This window comes from Notamacropus eugenii, chromosome 5, assembly GCF_028372415.1.
Source record: "Notamacropus eugenii isolate mMacEug1 chromosome 5, mMacEug1.pri_v2, whole genome shotgun sequence".
In the NCBI taxonomy this organism is placed as follows: domain Eukaryota; kingdom Metazoa; phylum Chordata; class Mammalia; order Diprotodontia; family Macropodidae; genus Notamacropus; species Notamacropus eugenii.
Genome location: NC_092876.1, coordinates 294,434,604 through 294,456,819, shown reverse-complemented (window position 1 = coordinate 294,456,819; position 22,216 = coordinate 294,434,604). Strand labels below are relative to the sequence as shown.

Sequence of the window (22,216 nt, the reverse complement as noted above, 5' to 3'; positions counted from 1 at the left end):
ATTTTCTCTGTTGGTATATAATTAAAGAAAATTGTTGACCCCTCAAAAGTTGCTTTCTTTTTAGAAAAGCAGATCTAAGAACCTGTGCAGCAGGTCCTTCTGTGTAAGCCAGGGTGCTTGTTGCTACATTGGGTAAGATTAAAAAGTTCAGGTTAGTCATGAAAATTGTTCTCTTGGAACTTGGGAGGAAAATTAACTATAGTATATAATGACAGCTGGGTGGTACAGTAGATCAAACACTGGGCTTGGAATCAAGAATAACCTTCATGAGTAAAATCTGACCTCAGACACTTACTAACTGTATGATCCTGAGCAAGTTACTTAAATGTTTGCCTCAGTTTTCTCATTTTTAAAAATGAGCTGGAGAGGGAAAAGGCGAAGCACTTCAGTGTCTTTGCCAAGAAAACCACAAATGAAATTATGAGGAGTTGGACACTACTGATATGACCTACCAGCAACAAGAGTACATAATATTACAAGACAAGGACATCATAGAGGTGAAAAATAAAATATATGATATGTGAAGAAGTGGGAAGAATTGCAGACTTCACAAAGCAGGCAGCATTTGAGTTGGGATTTAAAGGATGGAGAGAAATTCAGCAGGTAAAGAAGAGGAGTGAACAGAGGCATAAGAAACAGTGTGACCAAAGTCATGGAGGTACCATAGTACATTGTAGTACAATATGTATTGTAAGGACAGAAAGTTTTCCAGTTTGGTTGGAGCCTAGAATGTAGGGAGAAGGGTGATAAATCTATATCTATACCTATATATCTACAGCTATATTCATCTCTATCTCTATTTCTGTCTACACATACACACACACACACACACACACACACACACATCCAAGGTAAGAAGGCATTTGAAAACCCTTCTTTCAGAAATATCAAAGAGGTTACAGATGTGGAGGACTTTAAATACAAGGTTAAGGAATGTGAATTTTACTTGGTGGTCAAGAAGGTGGTCTGTATAGGAAAGATTATTCTGGTAACATTATGAAGGGTGGGTTGGAGGAGAAAAGAGAATAGAAGTGGGAAGGAATGTAAAAGGACTATGAGTGGTAATGAAGGTTAGTACTACGGTAATGAGAGTAGGAAAAAAGAAAAAGACAAGCATGAGGGATATTATGGAGGTTAGAGACTTGGTGATTGATTAGACATGAGAAGCAAAGAAAGGATTGATAACTCTAAGATTATTAACATGGGAAGCTGCTTAAAAGCTGCGATGCCTGCTACTTATGTGATCTTGAACAAGTACAAACATTTCTGAATTTGTGTCATTATCTGTAAAGTGAAAGGATAGGACCAGTTAATGACTGAGATCCCTTTGAGCTCGAAGATCTAGGGCTTTGTATTTTCCTAGTTGGAAGGAAATAGTAGGAGGAGGAAGGAGGAAGATAATGGTCTTGGCTTGAGGCTTCCTTGTTTGACGTACCTGGAGGACATCCAGGCAGAAAAATCTTTTAAGTTGAAGGTGTAGTCCTATAACATAGACATTAGGACATAAAATAAAGATTTGAAATACATGCATTGAAGTAATAGCTGAAGGGTAAAAGTGGATGAGAGAAGAGGACCAAGGACAAGGAAGCTACATGGTAGAGATGAAAAGCCAATGAACATGACCAGTATAGGAAGATGGAGTGTCTTGTGAGAGTGAGGAGTCAGGGATAACACCTAGGTTGGAAGCCTGGGTGATGGTTTCAAAGAGGGGAAGTAGAAGCCATTTGGTTTAGAGATAATAAAGTGCTAGAATTGGACTCCTAAGGTCAAATTCCACACCTGACATTTACTACTTCTCTGACCCAATTTCTTGATCTTTGCAAAAGGAGATAATACCTATAGTGCCTACCTTATAGGGACCTTGTGAAGTTTAGATGAAATAATACTCGCAAAGTACTTCAGAGGCTTAAAAATGCTCTATAAACTTCAATTACTAAGTTGTCTCATTTCACATTTGAGGAACCTGAGGTCTGGAGAGGTTAAGAAGTTAATCCAAGGTCCCAACGGTAGTTAATGGCAGAGGGAGGACCAGGTCAAGTCTGTTGACTCCCTCTTGAGAGCTCTTTTCACTACACCACCCTGAATATTCATTCCAAAATAACTGTCTATCTAGATATACACCAGGCATTATAGCTGAATGTTCATTGCTGTTTATAGCCCTCAAAGATGATTGCTAATGACTTCATTATTCTTGTATTTAAGTGTGGCTGAAAAAAAGCAATATAGCATCACTGTTTATATGTAATATATCCTTGATTATTGGGAGCTATGATGAGCATTTTTCAGTTTTTTTGAATTTTCACTACTTGGTATATTTTATTCTGCAATGGGACCATGAACCAACATGACCTGTCTATTGCTTGGGCTTCCCAGGTCACATAATGGAAAGACAAGATCCACTGGAAAAGATCCCAGTTTTGGGAAAAATTTGAAGGCAAAAGGAAAAGGTGTCTGCAGAAGATGAGTATCATGGAAACAACAAACATGAACTTGGATAAATTTTGAGAGACAGTGGAAGACAAAAGGACCTGGTGTGCTATGGTCATGAAGGTTGGGTCATGGAGTGTTGGATATGACTGACTGAATATAAACAACATCAGGATTTCACAGGATAACATATATGTACATGATGAGCCCTGAAATGGAATTTTTACCTTTCTGAACTGCTGGGGTTTGTTCTCAATAAATAATCTATGTGTCTTAGCGTTTAAAAAATATGGTGGAAATGACAGGGTAATACATATACACTGACTGAGTCTCTAAGTTATTTCATAGAGTCACATAGTCTAAGAGTTGGAATTTAAGGACCAAGTAATCCAGCTCACACCTAAAAATCAATTCCTTCTAAAACAACTCTGATAAGTGGTCATATATACAATATGTCTCTGCTTGAAGAACTTTAATGGGGGAAGGAGTACAGGAGCAAGAGGAAAAACCCCACCAACTACCAAAGCATTCCAATTTCTTGTGGATCAATCTAATTGTTGGGAAGATTTCCCTTACATCTAATCTAATTCTTCTCTACAACTTCCACAACTTCCCCCTCCTATAGTTATGAGAAATTGATTTTTGAACCCTCAAGTTTTCACCATTGTAGTATGGCAAACAGTTCTTCTTTGATGGTCAAAATCAAGTCTAAAATACCACTGTTCTTGATTGCTTCCTCTACCTTTTAGAGGCTTGAAAAAGAGTTCCAAAGGATGTTCTGAAGTCTCCCAATACTAATATTTCAAAAATCTGGGCTGTGTTTGTGATGTTTCCCAAACCGCTCATCAAGATTCTGCTTTTGTCTATGTGGTCTAGAGTATACTTCTACATCAATATGTTTTTCTATCTCTGTGGGTTCTTACCTAAATGTTCTGTACCATGTTATTTCCTTCAGGTTCCAGGATTACTTCACAGGACACCATCTTACTGTACTCCCTCCCATTTATCTGTTCTGTTTCTCTTGAATATGTGACATTCATCCAGTTATATGAGTTTTGGATCCCACCCCACACATCTTTAAGTAAATATTTTAGGTCAGATTTTTCTCCTTGTGTTAGAATTTCAAGTTTAATCTGTTCACCATCCAAGTTTTGTGCATTTGTAGAAAGACATTTGACATGACAGTCTTGTTTCATTTTTTATTGGATATTTTGTCCCTCACATTGTTGATTTTCTCTTGTGCTGTTACATTATACTTGCTATTCTGAAGTTACACATTACCAGACTTCTCAGAGATATACTTCTCTTCCTGCCCCCTCCTTTCAGTTTAAATTCCTCCTCATTAGATTTACATCTCTTGCAAATGTTTTTAACTGTCCTTTGTGAGTGAGGTACATCAGTACATTTTCAAAATTGTGTTATTCTGGCCCCTTTAATAAAAATCAAACTGGGAGGGGGAGTTATTATTTAGGATTTACATTCACTCTGTGCTAGGAGGTCAGGAATCTATTGTTCAATCTATGAGCTCCAGAGTGAATTGGGTTTAAGGCTTGGTCTTTGAGTAAGAAATCTAGCCAGTAAACCCAAAGGAAAAAAAAAAGCAACTTTTAACCATTGAAGTGTACCTTCCCCTAGGGGGAGCACTCCAGGTAAAGAGGAAGGGGAAGGGAAGGAAGGGGAGAGGAGAAAAGAGGAAAGGATCTGCTACTCACTCACAGGTTGTATTTGTCCTTTGTTTTTGAAGAAGACCAGAACATCAGGGAGATGATGACATGATTTACTGCTGACTTTGATTTGAGTGAGGGAGGGTTGTGCAAGGTCACCAGCCTCACTTTCTTCTCCAGAGCCATCTGGGTCCAGAGGCCAGATATTCATCAGGATAACTGGAGATGGCCCAGGATGCAATGGGAGACCCTGGCCTTTTTAGACTAAGGCCTTTTCAGATTCTCACTTTGAGTGGTCTCCCATAGCATTCTGGGCCATTTCCAGTCCTCCTGATGAATATCTGGCCTCTGGACCCAGATGGCTCTGGAGGAGAAAGTGAGGCTGGTGACCTTGCATAGCTCTCCCTCACTCAAATCAAAGTCACTGGAAGTCATGCCATCATCTCCCTGATGTCATGGTCCTCTTCGAGAACGAAGGACAAACACAAGAACAATTTATTTTATAACAAAAAAGCTGCCTTGGTACTCCTCAGCAAGCAGTCACCTGCTACTTCTATTGACCTCTTTTTGATCTATTATTGGATGATTTGTCCCCTAATGACATCTATGGATCTAAAGCAGACCTGCACAACCTGCAGCCCGTAGGCCATTCATAGCTTGTGAACATGCCAAAGGATTTTGGGCAGCTCACGAAAAATGATAAGGATGTTTTCCTCTACATTTTTCACAGACCACCTGAAATCCTTTTGGTATGCAGTAAGCAGCCCACTGGCCACAGGTTATGCAGTCCTGATGTAAACCAACCCTTAAAATACAAGGAGCTGCTTCCTCCTGCTCTTGCTGGCATAGGAAGAGCTTCCTGCCTTCCTTCTCTGGTGACATTCGTCCACTCTCCAGCCTCCTGGTTACAGGTAAATTTATATTCTTTTTTTGTTTCTTACTTGAAACACTTCCTCCATGCATTCAAGGAACACTCCTTTACCCTGATAATCTGCAGAGTAGAAATATTTCCTTCTACCTCTTTCCTATTCTCTAGGACAGAAACCAAATTAAATTTTGGACATACGTTCATGTAACATGGCTACTGGGAAAAATTCAAATATAACACAATCTCTACTAGTACAGCAAAATTCTCAACTTTCATATGTTTTTGAAGCAATTTAGTAGTCTTTTTTTTTTTCCTCTTTTGGTCTTGCTCCCTTGGCTCACTCCTATGATTAAATAATGGGGTACATTGCCTTTTTTCAAGATGTGAGATTTGAGATGTAGATATAAAGAGGTCTACTTACATTGTCTCACCTTGCCCCTGATCTCCAGCAAGTATACCTCCCTATGCTTCCCTGGATGCTGGGTGTCCAGTTCTATTGAGGATGGAAGATTTACTTTATTTAGCAGACAGACACAAAGACACAAAATACAAGGATACAAGACAAACTCCAGTTATCTGAGAATTACACATCTCTTTTTGCTTTATGGCTGCTGACCAAAAACTTCCCTTTAATTCTCTGGTTTTTAGTGTCTCTATTTTCCCAATTAAGGTAATCAAAACATTAGTCCCGCCAGAGTTTGCACATTACACAGTGGGAAAAATATTAGATTAGGTTTTGAAAGACTTGGGTTTCACTCTGGATTTTGTTCTTTGTTCTCTATACAGTTTTGGGCACATCATGGAACTTATTTGATTCCTTCTCTGCTCTTTTCAGAGAAATTCAAGTTTTTTCTGACCTTAAAAATTCTCCTCAGATCCTACCATTACCACTAGTTATCATGTTATATTTCTCTATAGTTCACAAATGAATTCTTTTTTTTTAAAACTATCTCCCTTTGTATTCTTTCCAGTATCTCTTCTTCCTCTATTTTAAACTATCTGTAACCTGGTTTGGGACCTCATTAGTCAATGAAAACTGCTCTCTACAAAGCTACCGATGATCTATTAACTGGCAAATTTAATGACCTTTTCCCAGCACTTATTCATCACTTCTTTGTACCATTTGACTCTGTTGATGAGTCCCGTCCTCTTTGATACTGGATCTTCACTCTTCTCCTATATGACTGATTACTTCTCTTTAGTCTCAACTTGCTCTTCATTCATGTCCCATCCCTTAACAGTGTTCCACATTGTGGGGAGTCACATTCTATTTTCTCTTTATGTTCTCTTGCTTGGTGATTTGGTTCAATGATCATATGTATGCAGATGACTCACAGATCTGTATATCCAACCCTAAGTTTTCACTTGTGCTCCAGTCCTGCATCTCCAATCGCCTGTTGGATATTTTGATATTGGTGTTTTGTAGGTATCTCAAACTCAACTTATCTAAAGCAGAACTCATTAGTTCTTCCTCAAAACCCACTCCCTTTTGATATTCCTTCTTTTTGTTCTAGGTATCGCCATCCTTCCAGCCATTCTACTCTTTTTTATTTCTCTCATTCATCCAGTTTTACAACCTTGAAGTCATCTTTGATGCCTCATTCTCATTCACCCCACACAACCAAGTAGTGGCCAAACCTTATCATGTCTATATCTACAATATCTCTTGTGTATCTCCTTTTCTCAGTTTACCTAGCTACTTCCAATTCAGGCCCTCATTACTTCTCACTGAAATTATAATAATAGCCTCTTAATTGTTTAACTTCCTTCCAATCTCTCATTGGTGCAAACATCATCTGCAAAGCTAGCAAAGTAATTTTTTGAAAGTGTATGTCTAACCTCTAGTAGTTCCCTACTACTTCTAGGATCAAATAACAAATCCTTAGTTTGGCTTTCAAAACTCTTTGCTCTCTGGTCCTATTGCAGCTTTTCCAGCTTTATTACACATGAGTTCCCTCTGCAGATCCTGTGTTCCAGCCATAGTGTGCTTTTAGCTGTTCTTCTCAAGCGATAATTCTCCTCCTGTCTCCCTTCCTTTGCACTGCCATGCCTGGATTATACTCTATCCTTACCTCCCTCAAGAGAATCCTTGGTTTTCTTCAAGACCAATTCAAGAGCTACCTTCTTCATTAAGTCTTTCTCTGTCCTGTCACTCATTCTTTCAACTTCAGTGTCTTCTCTCCCTGACCTCGCCAAAACAAGGTTCTTGTATGTGGGTAATACAAGTTTTGAATTTGTATATATTACAGGTATAACATATACATATATACATATATATACACATATACACACTTTGTATAAAAGTATGTGTGTGATTGTTTTTTCCTCCCTCCTTCTATTTTATAAGCTCTTTGTCTGTCTTCTGTCTTTGTATCCCCAGCATCTAGCACACTACCTGACCCACAGTAGGTGTTTACTTGTTGATTTCAGGTTCCTCCTCAGTAAAATGAGCATGTGTAGGGGAATTCTATTAGGTAATATCCTGCAATTCTAAATGCTATGAATTCCAGGTTGGTCTCATTTAAATATGAAAGAGCTACACATTCTTCAATATCAGTGTGAAGTTCTGGGAAGTTAATCCCACAGTCAAACACCAGAATAACCTAAGGGGTTACTATGAATGGAAAACTGGGCAAGATGGAAGGAAGAGGAGTTTATTTTGTTCCATTCATGATCTTAAAGTATAATTATATTCAGTCAGGAATATGCTAGAGCCAATTTTTATAGGTTTAGGATTGTTAAATTTTCAGTGTGAGCATTTTCACTTCAGAAAATCAACAAATGTTACAAATCAGGGCTTGATTTACTATTATGTTGATCATCCAGACTTGAGAAAGTGATAGAGAAAATGTTAATAATGCAAATTTCATTTTAAAAAGGTCTCAAGCACATCTTTCTCTTTCTTTTTTCCTTCTTTTTCTTCCTTCCTTCCCTCCTCCCTCCTTCCTTCCTTCCTTCCTTCACTGTTAAACACTCACTAGCATATTACTATACATCCTCTGCCAGTGCTGCTCATTGCCTTCTCATTTTGAGCAACTCTTTTCCATGTTCCTCTAGAAATTTTTCATGATGGTTCTGCCCGGTACATAGAGGTCTCCTTTGATTTTTTTAGCATTATATGTAAATCCACTGCAGCACCTGATCTGTTATACTGAATCTTCCATTCAAGAATGGTACCTGATGATCTTTTACAGCATTTTTCATGTACGTGATCACTGATAAACACCCTATAGCCTAATCTTATCTCCCATTCACCCTTCCATTTCTCTTTATGCACTTGCAAAAGGGAAGGGTTAATTTTTTAAAAAAGTAAAATACACAATCCCTACCATTGGATGATTTATGGGCAACTAGGTGGTGCGGTGGAGAGAGCTGGGCCTGGAGTCAGGAAAACTCATTTTTCTGAATTAAAATCTGGCCTCAGATACTTACAAGCTATGTGACCCTGGGCAAATCACTTAACCTTCTTTATCTCAGTTTCTTCATTTATAAAATGAGCTGGAGATGGAAAAGGCAAACCATTCTAGTATCTTAGCCAAGTAAATCCCAAATAGGGTCATGGAAAGTTGGACATCATAGAAATGATTAAACAACAACCACTATTGGATGATTTACTGATCTAATGAAATTATTTGACCTTTCAGACTTCTATAGTGTTCTATTTGGTAGCTTCATTACTCATGTACATTTCATTTCACCTCCTCTACTATATTACACACTATGATACACAGTGTATTGGGGCAGCTTGGTGGTGCAGTGGATAAAGTACCAGTGCAGAAGTCAGGAGGAACTGAGTTCAAATCTCACCTCAGACACTTGACACTCACTAGCTGTGTGACCTTGGGCAAGTCACTTAACCCCAGTTGCCTCATCCTGGGTCATCTCCAGTCATCCTGATGAATATCTGGTCACTGGATTCTGATGACTCTGGAGGAGAAGTGAGGCTGGTGACCTGCACAGCCCTCCCTTGCTCAAAACAAAGTCAAGTGCATGTCATGTCATCATTTCTCTGATGGCATGTCTTCTTCAGCAACGAAGGATGAAGACACACACACACACACACACACACACACACACACACACACACACACACAGTGGATAAAGAAGTGGGCTTGGAACCAGGAAGACCTGAATGAAAATCTGGCCTCAGACACTAGCTAGTTTTATGACCTTAGGTAAATCACTTAACCTCTGTTTGCCTTAGTTTTCTCATCTGTAAAATGAAGATAATAATAGCACCTACTTCTCAAGATTTCTGTAAGAATCAAATAAGATAATAATTGCAAAACACTTAGTCTGGCACATAGTGAGTACTATATAAATGTTAGCTATTACTATTTGGCATACAAGAGACCAGTGGTGTGCTGGTAAATGTTTAACAACAAGCTCTCTGAAAAAAATATGGAAGGCACATTTAAAAAACTAATCTGCATTATTAACAGGTTCGCCATTACCTTTTAAAGTCCATATAATCAACAAATCAGCCAATCAAGATTTAATTTGTAGCCTTTTCTGATTTCCAAGTATAAATGCTTACACTGAGAATTTAACAATCATCTTTTGCCAGGAACTGCACGATAGCTTCAGAAAGGCAAAGTGTGGGACTCTGGGTTCTTGAAGTAGAACATAACACTGGTAGGTTGTGTGAAGCCAGAAAGACTTCCAGATACAGCCTGAAGGTAGACTGTGTAAGTGCCATTGTTTGGACAGCTCCATCACCTGCATTTTGGGTTATGGAAAATCATGAAAGCTGTATTAAAAGTAGGCAACAGTTGTGATCTGCCTCTCAGAATTTTTGAAATATTAAAGTAAATTATATCTCCCCAACAAAATTATAAGTTCTTTGAGGGTAGGGGCCACTTCTTATTCATCTTCGTTTTTTTCTCACTGCCTATTATTTAATCATTGTTTTACTGAATGTTTGTTAAATGAATATATGAAGAGACTATAAAACTCTGAATTGGCATAGCCCCAAACTGTGTATGTAGGCAGATAACAGAATACACACCCCACCCCCTTTCACTATCCTCACCCCATCCAAGCCCCATAAGGCTGCCCATGTTCATGGACATATTGGAAATGGTAGGAAAAGATTTAGATAGATAAAAAATATGTGGTGGTGGTATCTGACTTTTTTGTGTCCCCATTTGTGATTTTCTTGGTAAAGATACTGGAGTAGTTTGCCCTTTGCTTTTCTAACTCATTTCACCAATGAGGAAGTGGAAGCCCAAAGGATGAAATGACTTACTCAGGGTCACATGATCAGTAAGTGTCTGAGGCTAGATTTGAACTGAGGAAGATGAGTCCCCCTGACTTAAGGCTCGGCACTCTATCCACTACGCTGCCTAGCTGCTCATGAAAAATAGTTGCCCCAGATGTCTGACCCCCAAAGGTCTACCACAGACCTAAGTGATCTTGATTCAAGGACACCAACACTACAGGTATACCTTCCGTTCTTATAGATCTCTAAGAGCTTAGGTCCATAAAAACAATTACTATTTTTTTCCCAAATATGAAACACTATTTTTTTTCTCTTTCCTACTTTCTCCCCTCTACTGGAAATAGAGAAAGAGGGAAAGAAAGATGAAAAGAGAAAAAAGAGACAGAAATAAGGGAAGGAAAAAAGAAAAGAAGGTGCAAAGAGGAAGGAATAAAAAAATAGGTAATTTTCAAGGAAATAAACCAAGACTTTTCATAAGTCATATGAAAAATGGCTAAAAATCACTAATAGAGAAATGCAAATTAAAGCAACTCTGAGGTTCCACCTCAACCCCATTAAACTGCTGAAGATGAAAGAAAGAGAAAATGACAAATGTTATAGGGGCTATGGAAAAAGAAGCACTTAATGTATTTTTGGTGCAGCTATGAAAAGTTCTGATCCTTCTATAAAATCACTTGGAATTATGCAGAAAAAGAGTTGAAATAGTGCATGCCCTTTGACTCAACTATATTCATACTAGGCCTATACCTCAAAGACATCACAGAAACGTGTAAAGGTACTATACATGTAAATATATCAATAGCAACTTTTTTTTCATAATGGCAAAAAATTGGAGAAGGGGATGCCCATAAAGTATAATTAAATTTTAGGAGTTCTAGATCTATTGAGGCTTAAAACCCCAGAAAGCCTTGAACTCCCTCAGAAGAACAAGCTATTGCTGTTTCTGCCCATGCAGGACTGACATTTAATTTTGTCCCATTCATTCAGCAAAGAAGCACAAGTCAATAGTCTGTTCTCACAAATCAAAGTTGGAATATTTGGACAAAAGCAGGGTTTGGACCTTTCGGTATAAATGTTATAACTCTGTTTCACTTTGCCACAGGAATCCTGGAGTGTGGCTGTATAACAGGTAGTAATCCAGCCTTAAAGGCAATTTTTAAGAGGCTAATTCAAAGTGGATACCTTATAGAAGAGAAACAGATGGTATATGTGAGCACTGTTAAATGAGCCCAGAAAAAAAGCAGCTAAAATTGGGGCTTGTTCCCTTTTTTTATTTAAATGCTCATAGCAGATAGTTTTGTACACGATGTATTTGACCTTACTATCACTAGTCAAAAATGGGATAGATGCTGGTGGAGAAAAATGTGCTCCAGATATTGAGGGATTTGTGACCTTGCTATTAGGAATCATGCTATGAGCAAAGGACAATAGAGGATGGAAGAATTAGAACAGGCCTGGGATTTTAAGGTCATTTAGAAGAAATTCATGAAAATCTTCTTGACAAGAAAAAAATAATAAATATTAACTTCCTTCCTATAAGTTGTATTAATGAGTGATATATTCCATGTTAAGCATTTTTGTTTTACTAAAAATTTTCAAAGAAGAAATAAGTTATTAATATTTATTTTTCAGTAATCATGATAAATTCCATCAACACTTTAATATGCCTTCTTGTTTTTCCTACAGATGTGCTTATTAGTAACCTCTCATACATTCAATTGACTGTCTACCCTATGGACTCCAACACAGTTGAACTAGAAGATTAAAGACTTCAGTCTTTACTATCTATCTGCTGTCACTACAGAAAACTTCCAGAATACTGAAAAACAGAAGTGCTACCTTAACTCACCATTGTCTGAAATCCAATCTGTCAACAACCATATCAAAAAATGGCCAAAATCAATAATAATTAGAGAAATGCAAACTAAAAATCTTATGCCTTTCTGGCACATAAAATGAACAAAGAAAAATGGGAAAAATTACATGGGCTGTGAAAAATAGGCATACTACTAATGCATTATTGGAGGAGGTGTGAATTGGTTGAGCCATTCTAGAAAACAATGTGGAACTATGCCCCCAAGACACTTAACTGTGTATATCCTTTGACTCAGTGATGCTTCTACGAAGTTGTTATTGCAGAAAAGATCAAAGAAAGAGAAAAAGGAACCATATGATAAAACATATTTGTAGCAGCACTTTTTGTCATAAGAAAGAACTGGAAACAAAGGAAGTATTCACTTATTGGGAAAAGGCTAAACAAAGCATGTCATATGAGTGTAAAGGAATATTAGTCACTATTAAGTAATGGCAAAATGTACAATTTCAGAGAAAACTGGGAAAACAGAATGAATTGATGTTGAGTGTAAAGAGCAGAACTAGAACAATTTATATTATAGCAACAGTCCAAAGGAAAACAACTTTGAAAGATTGGAGAACTCTGATCAATATAATGACAAACCACAAATGCAACAGACTGTAGATGAAACATTGTCTCCTGATAGAAAGTTGATGGACTCCAAATGCAGGATGAGATGTACATTTTAGGAAACAGCCAATGGGGAAACGGTATTCCCTGACTATGCATATCTGTAATGAAGTTTTTTTCCTTCCTTCCTTCCTTCCTTCCTTCCTTCCTTCCTTCCTTCCTTCCTTCCTTCCTTCCTTCCTTCCTTCCTTCTCTCCTTCCTTCCTTCTTTCCTTCCTTCCTTTCCTCCCTCCCTCCTTCCCTCTCTCCCTCCCTCCCTCCCTTCCTTCCTTTCCATTATAGGCAGAGAAATGGAAGAGAGAGAAAATAAATGCCTATTAATTAAGGAAAGAAATAAATTTAAAAAATAAAGTTTGAGATTGAGACTCAGAGATCATAATAAATAATTTGAAGACAAGTTTCTGTATCCTGCTCTCTGTATTATGCCCAGGTTAAGAGATTTAAATATTTTACAAATGAAGATAATCTAGACTTCCAGTTTCTGGATGAAATTGATAAAGGAGATAAACTTAGATATACAAATGAAGTCTATTGATAATTGATTTATCATACCTTCAAAAATTAATTTATGAGAACTTAGAATCAGAGAGCCTGCTCTAATGTTACCTTAGGTCGGATGTGGACTTTTCTTTTATCTTCATATGCTGCTTAGTATATCTTTCTTATTGGGGCAAGAGCTATTGCATAGATATCCTTGATCATTCCAGGGCTAAGAGCTGGCAATTAAATCTCGCTAGATTGGGGCACATGGGTAAGGGAATTTAGACAGAACAATGCTGTTGTCATGAAGGAGCTGGAAGCTGAGGGCAGTGGCATATAGCAACATAGACAGGGGCTGATGTCTAATAACCCCCATTTGCTTCCTTCTTTGTTTTATTTTAAAAATTAGTATTTCATTTTTTCAGTTATCAAGCATTTATTTTTTTCTCCTTCCCACCTCCCATAACCCACTGAAAAAAGAAATACAGAACCCCAGTATCGCATAAGCACAGTCATGCAAAATAAATGTTCACATGGGCTGCATCCAAAAACTGTATTTCTAATGCTGTGCCCATTATCTCTATGTAATGAGGTAGGCAGTATTCTTCTTTATCAGTCCCCATGAGTCATGATTAATCATTTAGTCTCAAGTTTTTTATAATTTCTCATTTTTTCCCAATTTCTAAACATTTTTATTTAGAGTTTTGAGTTTCAAATTCTATCTTTCAATCCCTCCGTTGCCTCCCCTGAGAGAGTAAGCAGATATAAGTTATATATGAGCAATTACATAAAACATTTCCATATTTATTATTTTGTACAAGAAGACTTGAATAAAAGAAAAAAATGAAAGTGAAAAATAGCATACTTCAATCTGTATTCAATCAATATCACTTCTTTCTTTGGAGATTGATAGCATTTTTCATCATAAGTCCCTTGAAATTGTCTTGGATCATTGTATTGCTGAGAATAGCCACGTCATTCATGGTTTCTTGTCAAACAATATTCGTGTTACTATGTACAATATTCTCCTGGTTCTGTTCATTTCACAAGTCTTTCCAGGTTTTTCTGAAATCATCCAGTTTGTCATTTCTTACATCACGATAATATTCCATTACAATCACATACCACGGCTTGTTTAGCCATTCCCCAGTTGGTGGGTATCCCTTTGATTTCCAATTCTTAACCACCACAAAAAGAGGGCTGTAAATATTTTTGTACAAATAGGTCCTTTTCTATTTTTTTAGATACCAAAGACACCAAAAAGGTGTCTTTGGGATATAGAACTATCAGTGGTATGGATGGATCAAAGGGCATTCACAGTTTTATAGTCCTTTGGGCATAGCACCAAATTGCTCTCCAGAATGGAGAGCACAATTCACCACTCCACCAACAGTGTATCAGTGTCTCAGTTTTCTCACATCCCTTCCACCATCCAACATTTTCCTTTTTTTTTCTCATATTAGCCACTTTGATAGGTGTGAGGTGGCACCTCAGAATTATTTTAACTTGCATTTTTCTGATCCATAGTGATTTGGGTCATTTTTTTCATATGAGTATAGATAGTTTTGATTTCTTTATCTGAAAATTGTCTGTTAATATCCTTTGACCATTTATCGATTGGGAAATGACTTGTATTTTTATAAATTTGACTCAGTTATCTATATTTTTGAGAAATAAGGCTTTTATCAGAGATCCTTGCTGCAACTCTTCCCCCCAGTTTTCTGCTTTTCTTATAATTTTGGCTGTATTGGTTTTGTTTATGTAAAACTTTTTAAATTTTATATAATCAAAATTAGCTGTTTTGCATTTTGTAATGCTCTCTAAATCTTCTTTGGTCCTATATTCTTCTCTTATCTATAATTCTGACAGACAAATTATTCCATGCTCTGTTAATATGTTTATGGTATCACCCTTTATGTGTAAATAATGTACTCATTTTGACCATGTTGGTTTATAGCTAGTTTCTAACATACTGTTTTACAGTTTTCCCAGCAGTTTTTGTCAAATACTGAGTTTTTGTTCCAAAAATTGGATCTTTGGGCTTATCATATACTAGATTACTATGGTCTCTTACTATAATATAGTTTGTACCTAATATATTCCACTGATCCACTACTCTATTTCTTAGCCAGTAGCAGATTGTATTGGGAATTACCACTTTCTAATACAGTTTGAGATTTGGCACAGCTAGTGCACCTTCACATCTTTTTTTCCATTGATTTCCTTGAGCTTTTGTTCTTCTGGGTAAATTTTATTCATCTTCTAGATTTATAAATTTTCTTTTTGTAATTTGATTGGTGTGGCACTTAATAGATGAATTTAAATAGAATTGCCATTTTTATTATTTTGACTTGGCCTACCCATGGGCAATTGATATTCATCCAAGTATTTAGATCTGACTTTATTTGTGTGAAAAATGTTTTATAGTTGTGTTTCATATAGTTCCTGAGTTTGTCTTGGCAGGTAGATTCCCAAGTATTTTATATCATCTACAATTATTTTAAATGGAATTTCTCTGTTATCTCTTGCTGCTGCTAATATATAGAAATAGATTTTTTTTGGTAATATATAGAAATGCTGATGATTTATGTGGGTTTATTTTGTATACTGCAACTTTGCTAAAATTGTTAATTATTTCAGGTAGTTTTTTTTAGTTGATTCTCTAGGACTTTCTAAGTATAACACCATATCATCTGCAAAGAATAATAGTTTTATTTCCTCATTGCCTATTCTAATTTCTTTAATTTCTTTTTCTTCTCTTATTGTTATGGTTAACATTTCTAGTTCAAATATTAAGTAAGAAAGGTGATAATGGCCATCCTTGCTTGACCACTGACTGTATTGAGAAGGCTTCTAGCTTCTCCCCATTATAGATAATGCTTGTTGATGTTTGTAGATAAATATTGCTTATCATTTTAAGGAAACTTTAATTTGTTCCTATCCTCACTAGTGTTTTTAATGGGAATGGTTGCAATATTTAGTCAAAAACTTTTTCTGCATCTATTGAGATAACTGTATGATTTCTGTTGGTTTTATTATTGATATGGTAACTTTTGCTGACAGTTTTCCTAATATTGAACCAGCCCTTCCTTCCTGGTATAAATCCTACCTGGTTATAGTGTATGATCCTGAAAGTGATATATTGCTGTAATCTGTTAGTATTTTATTTAAATTTTTTTGCATTAATATTCATTAAGGATATTGATCTATGATTTTCTTTCTCTGTTTTGGCTCTTCCTGGTTTGAGCACTATATTTGTGTTGAAAAAGGAATTTGATAGGACTCCTTCTTCACCTTTTTTCCCCAAATAGTTTTTATAGTAAAGGGATTAATTGTTTTTTAAATGTTTGGTAGAATTTTTTTGTGAATCCTTCTGGTTCCGGAGATTTTTTCTTTAGAAGTTGATGGACAGCTAGTTCAATTTCTTTTTCTAAGATTGGGTTGTCTAAGCGTTTTATTTCTTCTTCAGTTACTCTGGATAATTTATATTTTTGTATATATTCATCCATTTCATTTAGATTATCAAATTTATTGGCATATAATTGGGCAAAATAGCTCCTAACAATTGTCTTAATTTTCTCTTTATTGGTGATGAATTCACCCTTTCGTTTTTGATATTAGTAATTTGTTTTTCTTCTTTCCTTTCTTAAAAAATCAAATTACAATGGTTTATCTAGTTTATTATTTTTTCCATAAAACTTGCTTCTAGCTTTATTTACTAGTTCAATGGTTTTTGTACTTTCAATTTTATTAATCATTTCTTTGACCTTCAGGATTTCAAATTTGGTGTTTAATTTGGGATTTCTAATTTATTCTTATCATAGTTTTTTTTTTTAGTTATATGCCTAATTCATTGATATGCCTTTTTTTCTTTTTATTGATATAAGCAATTAGAGATATACATTTTCCCCTGAGTACCACATTGACTGCATCTCACAAATTTTGGCATGTTGTTTGTGTTGTCTTTTTCTTTAATGAAATTATTGATTGTTCCTATGATTTAGTTTTTGATCCACTTTTTTTAGGATTAAATCATTTAATTTCCAATTGATTTTTAATCTATTTTCCATTATCAACTGTAATTTTTATTGTGTTGTGATCTGAAAAGGATGTGTTTATTATTTCTGTTTTATTGCAATTGGTTGTGAGGTTTTTATATCTTGATATGGGGTCAATTTTTGTGTACGTGCCATATACTGCTGAGAAAAAGTATATTCCTTTCTATATCCCTTTAATTTTCTCCAGAGAGCTCTCATATCTAATTTTTACAGAATTTTATTCACCTCCTTAACTTTTATTTCTTTTATTTTTCTTTAGTTAGATTTATCTAGTTGTGAGAGGGTAAAGTTGAGGTCCCCCAGTAGTATAGTTTTATTATCTATTTCTTCCTGTAACTCATTTGACTTCTTTGAAAATTTAGATCCTATACCATTTGGTGCATATATGTTTAGTATTGATATGATGTCATTGTTTGTGATATGTTTTAGCAAGATATAGTTTCCTTCTTTATCTCTTTTAGTTAGATCTATTTTTGCTTTTGTTTTATCTGAGATTATGATTGCTATCCCTGCTTTCTTTGCTCCAGCTGAAGCATAATAGATTCTGCTTCAGTCCCTTATCTTTATCCTATGTGTATGTCCCAGCTTCAAATGCTTCTTATAAACAACATATGTAGGATTCTGATTTTTAATCCATTCTGCTATCTGCTTCTATTTTATGGGTGAGTTCATCCTATTCATCTTTATAGTTATGATAACTGTGCATTTCCCTCCATGCTATTTTTCACTTGTTTATCCCCTTCTCTTTCTTATCTCCTACCCTTTCCCCCCTCATAAGTGTTTTGCTTCTGATACCTGCCTTCCCCAATACACCCTCTCTTTTATCTGTCTCTTCCCCTTCTATTATCCCTGTCCCTTTTTACTTCCTTATAGGCTAAGATAGATTTCTATTTCTAACTGAATATGCATGTTATACCCTCTTTGAGCCAATTTTGATGAGAATAAGGTTAACGCTTTAACTCCTACCGCCTTGCCCCATCTTTCACTCCATTATAATATCTCTTTTATGTGAGATAATTTACCCCACTCAGTCTCCCTGTTCCTTCCACTGCAATTTTCTTTCTCACCTCTTTATTTATTTTTGGGGGGAGAATCATCTCATCAAAGTTGCCTTACATTCACACCTCTATCTACATATACTCCTAATTGCTCTTACAGTAATAAAGTTAAGAGTTACAAATATTATCTTGCCATATAGAAATATAAACAGTTCAACTATATTGAATTTCTTATGCTTCTCTTTCTTGTTTCTTTTTTTTTACTTTTTGATGTTTCCCTTAATTCTTGTATTTGGAGGTCAGATGTTATTCAGCACTGGTCTTTTTATTAGAAATGTTTGGAAGTTCTCTATTTCACTAAATATTCATTTCCTCCCCTCTCCCCCAAAGATTATATTCACTTTTGCTGGGTGTGTTATTTTAGGTTGTAATTCTAACTCATTTGACTTCTGATATATCATATTCCAAGCCTTCTTGTTTACTGTGAAAGCTGTCAAATCCTGTGTAATTCTGTCTGTAGCTCCATGATATTTGGATTGTTTCTTTTTGGCCACTTGCAATATTTTCTCTTTCTTGATCTTTGTGCTCTGAAATTTGGCTATGATTTTCCTGGGATTTTCATTTGGGGATCTCTTTCAGGCAGTAATTGGTGGAGTCTTTCAATTTCCATTTTGCCCTCTGGTTCTAATATATCAGGGCAATTCTTTGATAATTTCTTGAAAGATATTGTCTAGGTTTTTTTTTTTTATCATAGCTTTTAGGTTGTCTAATAATTCTTATATTATCTCTCCAGGATCTATTTTTCCAATGAGAAATTTCACATTTTCTTATATATTTTTTCTTTTATCTTTTTGTTTTATTGTATCTTGCTTTCTCATAGAGTCACTAGTTTCCATTTATTCAATTCTAATTTTTAAGAAAATTATTTTCTTCAGTGAGCTTTTGTACTGTCTTTTCTTTTTGGTCAATTCTATTTTTTTTTAGGGAGTTATTTTCCTCAGTAAGTTTTTTATATCTTTCACCACACTATCCACTTTTTTTCATGATTTTCTTGCATAATTCTCATTTCTTTTCCCATTTTTTCTCTTACTTCTCTAATTTGCTTTTAAAAATCCTTTTTAAGCTCTTCCAGGAATTCTTTTTGGACATGAGACCAAATTACATTTTTCTTTGAGGCTTCACATGTAGTTATTTTGACCTTATTGCCCTCCTCTAAGTTTATGCCCTGATCCTCCCTATCATAGTAACTTTCTATAGTCAAGCTCCTTTTTGATTTTTGCTAATTTTCTGCCTTTTTTTGTGACTTGGTGTTTTTATGTGAGCTGGGCTCTGGTATTGTATTGTCCTAAACTTTTTGTACTAGAGCTCTGGGTCTTACCGCTGGCTTTCACTGGATTTCAGGGCTTAACTGCTTGCTTTCTCTGAAGGATAGACTTCCCTTCTGGCTTGTAGTGGGTGGTGGAACCTCTCTATTGGCCTCCTCTGGGTGTGGGGTTTAGCTCTTGGCCTGTTCCAAGAGCAGACCTTGCTGCTGGGTTGTTATGGAAACAAGGTCTCTCTGCTGGTAGGCCTCAGGGTTCAGTCTCAATGTTGTCCAGTCCTGGGGTGGAACTTCACTACTGTAGAGCAATGTGACCAAGGCCTTGTTAGTGGCTTGTGCTGAGGGTGGGGTCTCTGGGATGGGTCCTTGCCTTGCAGCATAGATTGCTCACTTGCCTAGGGGGCTGTTGGCTTGCAGGAGGGTGAGGCCATGCTGGTGGATTGCTCTAGGCTTGAAGTCTTGCTTCAGGCCCTCTGCTGTGAAGCTGACTGATTCTGCTCTTAGACTTCTCTCCCCACCCACCCCAATGAGATAGACCTTTCCGGCTGGACTGGTAAGCTGCTTCCCTGCTCCTAGATCAATTCTGAGGTGGTTTTCTAGTTGTTTGGAGGAGAATTTGGGAGAGTTTGAGAGGGTTCCTTCCTCATTGTGCCATCTTGGCACCAGAAGTACAATTTCTCATTTTTATAATACTGATATTATAAATATAACATTTTATATATATATGTATATATAATAGATGATGTTATATATTAATATAACTAAATCTGCATAATAAAACTTATTCTTCTGGCCCTCCTCTCTTTACTTTACATCAGTTCATAAAAAAATCTTTCTATGTCTCTTTGAAACCATTTTCCCTCATTTCTTGTAGCACTATAGTATTCTATTACATTCACATACTTCTGCTAGTTTAACCATCCTCCAAGTTTATGGGCATCTCAATGGTTTCCACTTTCTTGGAAAGAAACATAAAGAGTGGCTATATATATTTTTAATATAGGATCTTTTCCTAGCATGGTATAGCTGAGTCAGGGAGCATGAACTGTTTAATAACTACTTGTGCATAATTTCAAATTGCTTTCCAGAAAATTGTTTCCCTTCTCAATGAAAAGTAACACTATTAATACCCACCTACATCAGACTGAATATTTAAAATTTATTTCAGGTAGTTAGGGACTATAGAAAAAATGCCATGGCTATTACATTAGAGTATGACTGACACCATTTCACCTGTAAGATGGAAATAATACTACAACAAGGTTGTTGTGAGATAATATTTGCAAAAAAAGTGCTTGGTACATTGCCTTCAAAATAGCAGGTACTATATAAATTCCCTTCCCTTCCTTTCTTGACTCAAATTCCATAAAATAGTCCCATATTTATGTATAATATAACATCTTATACAGATCTCCTCTGTAACATAATCTTAGAGAGTTTTCCAGGGCACTAAGAAGCCAATTTACTTGCCTATGGTCATACATGTATGTCTTTGAGGCAAGACTTAAAGTCAATTCTTACTGACTTCAAGGTCAGACCTCAATCCACTACTCTACATTGATTTTCTTAAACAAATATACATTATTTAAAAAATTAAACAATCCTACATTTTCATCTCCCATCATTTGAATTCTGAAATTCCTATTTGGCGGGCAGGGTTTTTGATATTGCTAACATTAAAAGCTGAATCTCAGGCAGCATTAATACTTAATGACACTATTAATTTCCGTGAGGGGAAGACAGAACTTCATCATTAAGCTTAGAAGGATTAAAAAGCAAATCATTCCTCCTTATTTTAAACCGAAATTTAAGTGTGTTAGATTTTCGTCTGAAATCTGATTACCATTTGACATATATATCTGAGCATTTCAATTCAGTTCACCTTTAAATTTGTGGAAATCCTTCCTTCCTTCCTCCCTCCCTTTCTTCCTTCTTTCCCTCCCTCCCTTTCTTCCTTCCTTCCTTGTTTCCTTCCTTCCCTTCCTCCCTTCCTCTTTCCCTCCCTCCTTTCCTTCCCAGCACATTGAAACTAGAACACTCAACTCTCTATTAGACCAGCACCTGCTGACCATCCATCTGTTGGACTTCTTGGTTAATATTCTCCCCCCTTGCTTATTTCTTTAATGCCTGGGAGATCTCACTTTACATTTACTAAGATTAGTTCATTAAAATACTAATTTTAAACTGTAATTATCTGTTGGTTCGTATTGGTGGTTTAACCAGCAGTGGAACTGATACATTTCTAACTGCAGGAGAGTTTCACATCTGTTCTCGTCCCCTGGAGCTTCGAGCAAGAGTTACTGTGGCACTTAAATGTAAGCAGCTTTGAGAGAGATGTCGGGAATGTGCTTTAAGGAAAGCAACAAAGCCAGGCAAGGAGAATTGTGTGTGTGGCAAATCGAAACAATTTGAAAAATATTCATGCTGATACTCTCCTTTAGGGAAAAAAGAGAAAGAAGCCATAAACAATAAACATATCAGGTAATAGTTCTGTTGTCATGTTGGGAGAATTTTAGCTGTGAAGTAGCAAATCTAATTCCAAGGACTGTTCTCTAAGGGAGTTTGTGATCTGCTGTCTCATGCAAGTTAGGATTTGTGGATGGATTCTTGTCTTATGGCAGGGGTCAGCATCCCTCCTTAGTCCTGAGCACTGTCAGCAAGGCTAATAAATGCCTGTGGGTACCACTCATAGAG

General features: G+C 36.2%; 1 protein-coding gene and 1 long non-coding RNA gene across 2 annotated transcripts in view; one reads left to right on the top strand and one right to left on the bottom strand.

Moving 5' to 3' along the window:
* NXPH2 (neurexophilin 2) overlaps positions 1–22,216 on the bottom strand; it is a 167,096-nt gene that overhangs the window by 31,865 nt on the left and 113,015 nt on the right. The gene's annotated exons all lie outside the window — the stretch shown is intronic.
* Positions 19,786–22,216, top strand: part of LOC140506237 (uncharacterized) — a 98,591-nt gene continuing 96,160 nt past the window's right edge. The window contains exons 1-2 of the long non-coding RNA XR_011967826.1: positions 19,786–20,075; positions 21,775–21,837. This is a non-coding gene — a long non-coding RNA (uncharacterized lncRNA). The remainder of the gene's footprint in view (positions 20,076–21,774; positions 21,838–22,216) is intronic.